Below are 8754 nucleotides of genomic sequence, written 5' to 3'. Positions count from 1 at the left end.
TGGGAAGTATTCCAGAGTTGTAGCTTAGATCGATTTCTGGTATAATATTAATTTATCCTAGCATTTCGGGTTCACCTCAATGCTGATTGGCAAGGTTCATTTTATGATCATGATCTCCCGACCTCTAATCGCCTACCTCCATCGACAACCTAACTACATCGTTAAGCGGAGATAGACATGAACCAATGGTGGATCATTAAGCCTTCATCTTGCATATTAACCAAGCGTGGTATATAAGTATAATACAATCCTATATAAAAAAACACTCTAGACTTTATCCTGAAATGAACACGCTACTCATATTCTTTGGTCTATCCCACTATTCATCTTCCGAGTTCAAGAGCGGACAATGAGTTTATTTTAATGTTGATCATTCATTAAAATACTTTAACAAGAATGCAAGCACAGTTCATAAGAGTTTCCATCTCATACAAGAAACAAATAACATTAAATCATTAACTGTAGCTACAACTCTAGAATAGGGACTTTAGCTACTCATAGCTCGAAAATTATAAAATAAAGCTTAAGAATCATACAAGGGTTTACCAAAGAAAAACCCAAGAAGGTGTTAGCCAAATCGCCCAAAATAATGTGATCCCGTCTTTTTGGAACTTGATAATCATAAAAAGAACATACTTAAACTATTTATAGTCTAAAATAAAACATGTGGCCAATTTTTGGTGTCCAAATCTAAAATCTCTCCGCGACACGCTTCCAACGATCACTCCATTGTTAAGTGGAATTTCTTTTCTGCATACGAGTTTCAGCTCGCAACGCGGAGATGCTCCCTCTTAGTGTATTCTCTAGCTTCTTGGACCTTTTCCTCCACAACTTCGTCTTCTATTTTTTGACCTCTATCTAGGTGCCCTATTTTGGCTCGTTCTTCTTTGATTTTCACCCTGAAACATATATCAAAAGACTCTCAAATCTTAATTCTGATAACAAAATTGCTCTCCAACTTAGCTATATATATGGGAAAAATTGGTTATTAGTAATAACAGATAGTATTAAATAAATAGTATAAAATAATATTAGTATTTACTGTGTACTAATCCTAGTCCTATTAGGATTAGTACTCCTTAATCCTAGTCCTATTAGGATTAGTACTCCTTCCTATATCTCCTATATATATCTCCCATGTATTCCCTTAACACTTGAATACAATCAATATTCCTTCATGGTATCAAGAGCCAGAAAACCTAGATCTTCTTTTCTCTAGTTTTTTTTTTCTCTCTTTAGGGCACCGATCGTTCCCTCACTTCTCTTGGGCGGCGGCAGCCATGACAACCGAGGTGGATCCTCTCGATTCACTTCCTTCTGGCGTTAAACTCCTTCTCAGGCATCTTCATGCCCTGATTCCCGAAAAATTATCAGACATAAATTACCCTACATGGAAAATCACCGTTCTTACAGCCCTTGAGGCCAATTACCTTCTCAAATACGTCGATGGAAGCACAGAACCGCCGCCGGCAGTCATCACCGCCACGGACAAATCAGAAAAAACCAATCCGGCCCATGCCGCCTGGAAAGCCGTGGATGGCCAGATCCGATCATGTTTGATTGCGGTCATCTCTCCCACGGTTCAGAAACACGTCCGATCCTACACAACTGCTTCAGCCCTGTGGACGGCCCTCGCAACACGCTATGCATCAATTTCCCACTCTCATATTTTTCAATTGCGTGATCGTCTCCACACAATTACCAAAGGCACGAAAACTATGGCGGAGTATTTAGACGAGGTCTCCACCATCATCACAGCCCTCGACACCGTGAACGAAATCATTCCCGAAAAAGATCTCGTCATGTGCGTCGTTCGGGGGCTCCCATCAGCTTACTCCTCCATTAAACAGGCGGTTCGCATCAGTCCAACGCCCGTTGACCTGGCTACTCTCTCCTCGTGGCTAAAAAGTGAAGAAATCAACGTGGATCTGGAGAGCAAACTTCTTCTCCGAGAAGCCGCTGTTATGGAGCCGGCCACCGCCCTCACCGCAAGCCAGAACTATCGCGGGGGGCGTGGTGGCGGCCGGCAGGGGAGCCGCCATGGCTACGGCAGAAACAGCGGAGGCCGCGGGCGCGGCGGTCGGCAGGGCAGTCGTCCGCCGTACGACGGTCAGCAGCACGGCAGCAACAACAGCCTGCACTCCTTCGGCAGCGGCGGGCAGTCATCTTCAAGCGGCGGGCAGGGCACTTACGAGCGGGATCGTCCAACTTGTCAAATCTGTCAGAAAACAGGACACACCGCTGTTCGTTGCTGGTTTCGGTATGAGGAGAGCCGAAATAGTGATAACCGTGCCAATTATGCATCTCAAGCCGGCCCTTCCTCTGAATGGCTGTTGGATACTGGGGCCAACATGCACGTTACTTCTGATCTATCCAAGCTTAACGCTCCAAATCCATATCATGGCTCCAATGGTATTACTGTTGGCAACGGTGAGTCCCTTAATATTTCTCACACTGGCACGGGTACCATTAAAACCCCCACCGCTATCTTTCACCTAGGTAACCTTACCCACGTCCCTTCTATTAAATCCAATCTCCTTTCAGTTCACCAATTCACAAAAGACAATAATTGCTCACTCTTGTTCACCTCTAATGATTTTCAGATCCTAGACAATACTACCAAGAGGGTGATTTTTCAGGGCCCCTGTGAGCATGGTCTGTACGTTCTTCCTGGCACAAGTTCGTCTGCCCACCCAGTTTCAGAAAGCGTTCCTGTGGCTCCGGTGGCTCTTTCGGCTGATGGCCACAGTCTGTTGTGGCACAGTCGTCTGGGTCACCCGTCTACTCAAATAATAAATTCTTTAATGTCTCAATTAGGTTTTTCTTCCATTCATGTAAACAATTGTGACTCCTGTTCAATTGCTAAATCTCATAAATTACCTTTTACTTTATCTGAGAAGCGTACAACTGCACCTTTTCAACTTATTCATTCTGACCTATGGGGTCCTACTGCTGTTCCTTCATTTGCTGGTTTTCGCTATTATATTTGTTTTGTGGATGATTTTACAAAATACACTTGGTTGTACCCACTAAAACACAAATCACAGGCATACACCACCTTTGTCACTTTTGAAAAAATGGTCAAAACACAATTCAATTCTCATGTTAAACTTTTTCGAAGTGACAATGGAAAGGAATATGTCAATAACATCTTTGGCCAGTTTCTGCAATCCCTGGGAATTATACATCAAACCTCCTGTCCATACACTCCCGAACAGAATGGGGTGGCTGAGCGTAAGCATCGCCATCTCATTGAAACGGTGGTTACTCTTCTACATCAATCTCATCTCCCTGTCTCCTTTTGGGTAGAAGCTCTAGCCACCGCAAACTACCTCATTAACAGAATGCCCAGTCACACTCTCTCCAACAAATCACCCTATCAACTCCTTTACCAAGAACTTCCCAATTATACCAACCTCCGCGTCTTTGGGTGTCTTGCCTACCCTTGGCTACGCCCTCATATTACTCACAAATTACAACCCCGATCCCGTCCTTGTATTTTTTTGGGCTATCATCCTACCTCCAAGGGTTATCGCTGTCTTGACCCACAAACTCATAAAGTCTACATATCTCGTCATGTCAAATTTGTCGAAAATGAGTTTCCCTACGAGTCTATTTCCTCCTCCACAAATACATCATTCATTGGCGTCCTTCCCCTTTTTCCAACATACTCACAGGGTCCCTCACCACCTTCCCCCACACCTCCACCCACTACCCAACCACCCCTCATCACCCCTTCGACCGTCACCCACAATACACCCGCAACCACCACCCACACTCACAACCAACCCGAACCACCCCATACCCACAACATCTCCAGCCCGATCCGTTTTGGGTCCTTCCCGGCCACCCCCGAATCACCACCGCCCGTGCCACCCCCCAATACTCATCCCATGTTAACCCGTGGCAAAGCCGGTATCTTTAAACCCAAAACCTTTCAGGCTACCATACTACCAAATACACCCCTTCCCGATAGTGAACCAACAACCTACTCTGTTGCCTCAAAAAATGCTTATTGGCGTCATGCTATGGATGACGAGTTTAAGGCTTTGACTGATCAGAAAACTTGGGTTCTTGTACCTAAGCCCCATGGGCGGCACCCAGTGGGCTGTAAATGGGTGTACAAAATTAAACACAATGCGGATGGCAGTATTTCCAGGTACAAGGCTCGTTTGGTTGCTAAAGGCTACAATCAGGAGTATGGGCTTGATTACTCCGAGACATTCAGTCCTGTTATTCGGCAGGAAACCATTCGCCTGGTACTGTCACTCGCCGTGCGCAACAATTGGCTCATCAATCAGTTGGATGTTTCCAATGCTTTTCTTCATGGCATGCTTGATGAAACTATCTACATGACGCAACCACCGGGCTATGTTGATCCCCGCTTCCCTCAACATGTTTGCAAACTCCAGAAGTCTCTGTATGGGCTCAAGCAAGCCCCCCGTGCTTGGTACACACGTCTGAAAACGTTCCTCCAGGGACTCGGCTTCACGTGTTGCGTACACGACACGAGTCTGTTTACTCGACATTCAGCACACGGTACAGTCATTCTTCTTGTCTATGTAGATGATATCATTATTACAGGCTCTACTGCAGCTCTCATTCAGGATGTCACTCGAGCTATGCATACTACCTTCAAAATGAAGGACCTTGGCCCGTTACATTATTTTCTGGGAATGGAGGTTTCTCGGACAGGCAGCGGCTTGTTTCTTCATCAGTCAAAATATGCTCGAGATCTGTTGCAGAAAGCTGGACTGGAAAAATGCACCAGTCAACCAACACCGATGGCAGTCTCTTCGTCTACGAATGGAGCCGACACCCCCTTTGCCGATATCACCCACTTCCGCAGCCTCATTGGGGCTCTACAGTATCTGGCCATTACCCGTCCTGACATCCAGTTTGCTGTCAACCGAGTTGCTCAGCGCATGCATCAACCAAGTGAACATGATTACCATTGTCTAAAACGCATTCTCAGGTACATTTTTGGCACTCTTGGTCGTGGTTTACTCATTCGACCCGGGGACTTGGAGCTTCGGGGTTTCTCAGATTCAGATTGGGCGAATGATAAAAATGACAGAAAATCTACATCGGGGTTTCTCGTTTTTTTGGGGCCGAACCTGATCTCCTGGTGTACAAAAAAACAACCCAAGGTCTCTCGGTCCTCGACTGAAGCTGAATACCGCGCCCTTGCTCTTCTTGCTGCTGAGACCATGTGGGTCACATATATTCTTCGCGAACTCCGCGCCACTCACACTGTTCCTGCTCTCTATTGTGACAACAAATCAACCATCTGTGTGGCCAAGAATTCCGTCCTACACACCAGAATGAAGCATGTTGATACCGATTGTCTCTTTGTTCGCGATGAAGTTCAGGCCGGCACCATGACTGTGCAGTATGTACCCACTGAAGAACAACCGGCTGATATTCTCACCAAGCCTCTCCCGAGCCGACAGCACGATTACCTTAGTTCCAAGCTTCCGTTCGCTTCCGCTCAGCTTAGCTTGAGGGGGGATAATAACAGATAGTATTAAATAAATAGTATAAAATAATATTAGTATTTACTGTGTACTAATCCTAGTCCTATTAGGATTAGTACTCCTTAATCCTAGTCCTATTAGGATTAGTACTCCTTCCTATATCTCCTATATATATCTCCCATGTATTCCCTTAACACTTGAATACAATCAATATTCCTTCAATTAGGTGCATAAATATGCCTGATATTAAGTTTTGTGGCCCATAACATATCATATTTTTCCGATGTCACCAATTTCATGTTAATCCAACTTTTGAGTAAAAGTTATGACTGTTTTAGTAACCTGATACAGTGTTGTTACGAATTAGCCGACGAAATAACATTAAAAAGCATCGATTTTGTCTTTTTACCTCAAAGAAAATCCTAAATGAATTTCTTGACTAATAAAAGACTCAATACAATCAGATTTTTATCTTTTAATTCATCATTTTCTTCTCTCTCAAACCCTAGGGCAAAACCTTAATGAAAAGTCAAAGTAGAAGACTCCATTCAAGATTCTTTCAATTTTTTCAAGATTCTTCTTCAAAGTAAGTCTTTCTCCAAGAATTCCATTCTTTTCAACTCAAATTCCTCCATCCAATTATGAATTACTAACGAAAATTATAATTCTCTTGGCCATAGAGATATCAAGAAACTAATTCAAGAATCTCAAGAAAGGTTTTCTTGATCATTTACCTTCACACTAGGGTTTCAAGGCTTTTAATCAAGTTTTTCAATATTCTTCAGGAACCTTGTTCTTCCAGGTATGTAAGGTTATCATAGTGTTGCAATAGTTCTTCCTCATGCCTTACATCTTCTTTCAAATCAGTAAAAGAGAAATCTTGAATTCTACCCCTGGATTTGAATATTCTTGAGATAAGTTGATTTGAGTTATTGAGTTCATGGTTCTTTTAAAAATTATATTCCTCATTATTGAGTTTTTATATTTTCGTTGAGATCTTTAAGTTGAGTTGTTCATACTCCCAAACTAAATACTAGTAGCTCAATTTAAACTAAATACTAGTAGTTCAATTTAAACTGTGGTCCTGAATTCATGAGACAGAACTAAACTCTCTAAAAATAGTTGTTTAGAAAAGCGGTGGACAAAAAACTGACTAATTCTATCTAAAACTAAATGCGAACAACTTGAGCAAAATTCATAGAGAAGAGCTAATTCATGTGAAAATACTACAATTACTAGCTAGTTCTTTTCCTTTCAAATCTCCATGAGAATTCATGCAACCTCATTTAAATAAGTATTAAATCGAGTAGTAATCACAAGAATCAATTTTGTAGAGAATCTGCATTATTGGGCAAGAGCCCTAGTTTCATAAAATCATAATAATAAAAAAAGGAGTTACGTTTTGGGCATTAGGGAGAACAAAACTCTTAATGAATACTCACATATCTGGTGGAGAAAACTACGAAGAAATCCTTTGAATCTCGGGGTTGAACTTGAAGGAGAACTTTGCTTGTTCTAGAGAGAAAACTATCACCTGATTCTCTTCTTTTATTTTTAAGTCTGGTGATTTTAGGAGAATGAATGTGTTAGGTATTTTTTGCCTAATTAATTAGGCTTAGACAAAGTAAAACAACATAGCTTAAGTACCAAACGCATAGGGGGAGTATTAATATCACGATAACAACAACAATAACACCAACAACAACAAAACCATCACCAACAACAACAGCATCATCATCATCATCAGCAGCAGCAGCAGCAACAACAACAACAACAACAACAACAACAACAGTAGCAACAACAGCAACAGCAACAACAACAACTAATTAACTCTTTTTATTACAAGTGGCGTCGTCTTCGGGAATACTGCCCAGGCAACCCTGGATGGTGGTTCATGATTCCCTTAATAGGTTGTGGACCCCTAAACGGCCCATGTAGGGTGCCGTGAAGGGTCAATGTCCATTTTGGGTTCCGTCGACTTGTCCGTTTGTCCTTTTTATCCTTTTCTCAAAGTCTGAGGTGTTACATAAACTAGATATCTATGTTAATAGGAAAGTTCAAAAGTCACAAAAATAGTAAAAGTAGATCATTTCTCTTTTAGACTAAGGGAGAGATATTGTAATATCTTTAAAATTTCTAAGCTAAGACCTGAATCATTCTTCATATATGTATAGGGTTGTACGGGGTGATTCTTAATCATCCATAGGTGTTAAAGTCAATTCTTTTGTGTGGGAATAGATTAGTAGATGAATTAAGGTCACAAGGATCCGCTAGCACTAAGTTGAGTTGAAATCTTCCTTACTAATTGAATTTCGATATAACATTTTACTTGGGTCAACTTCATATGATCAAATATCCTAGAATATGAAGAGTTAGGTGGTTCATAACCTATCAGATTAGATGTCTATGAATCATTTTTCCAATGCCACCAAATTTGCATCAGTTTAAGTCCACAGTAAAATGTTATGCATGTTTCAATGAAGTCATGTTATGTCGTCGCAGTTTTACGGTATTACAGACCGTGGAGAAATGTCCACACTACCTAAGCATTTCACTTTAAGCAGCTTGTGTGGGTTCCACGGACAATCTCAAACTCTTCTTATGTTTTTTTATTATATAAGAAAAAATTACAACAATTTTATTGGATAAAATGGACAATTAATCTATTTCCTTACTTTAATTCTCTGTTTCTACTCTTATGCTATGTCATGTCCATGTTTTTTTTGAAAGGCAATTATATCATGGCCATTCATGGGATAGTGGAATCATTTAAATAAATTAGCATTTATTTCATTAGGAGTTATTTTCTAATAATTTCCACTAAATTAAGAGTTTCTTTAGAGTTTTTAGCCTCACACGAGATCATCAAAAACAAATTTGATTTAATATCACACAAATATACACTTCATCTATCCCAAATTATATGACTTACTTATTTTAAAGTTAGTTTCAAAAAGTATGCCTTATTTTTATACTTAATAATAATTTAACTTTAAAATACTCATTTATCCTTAATGAAATGATTTCTAGCCATACAATTATCTATGACTTAATTCATATCAAGTTTCAAAGTCTTTCTTTATTTCTTAAATTTCGTGTCAAGTCAAATTAACTCATATAAATTTAGACTGAGGGAGTACAACTTGTTGCAATTATTTTAATGAATAATTTTAAAAATAGACTTAATGATATGATTTACTATCATATATATACATCTATACAAATTATTTTAAAATAAACTTAAATTTATATTATTTTTTTTTTTGGGGGGGGGGGG

General features: G+C 40.5%; 1 pseudogene; it reads right to left on the bottom strand.

Annotated features, from left to right (window-relative positions):
• Positions 1–641: 641 nt before the first annotated feature.
• Positions 642–8754, bottom strand: part of LOC107012254 — a 34664-nt pseudogene continuing 26551 nt past the window's right edge.

Source organism: Solanum pennellii, chromosome 3 (assembly GCF_001406875.1).
Source record: "Solanum pennellii chromosome 3, SPENNV200".
Classification (NCBI taxonomy): domain Eukaryota; kingdom Viridiplantae; phylum Streptophyta; class Magnoliopsida; order Solanales; family Solanaceae; genus Solanum; species Solanum pennellii.
This window is presented reverse-complemented; position numbering and strand designations above follow the sequence as displayed.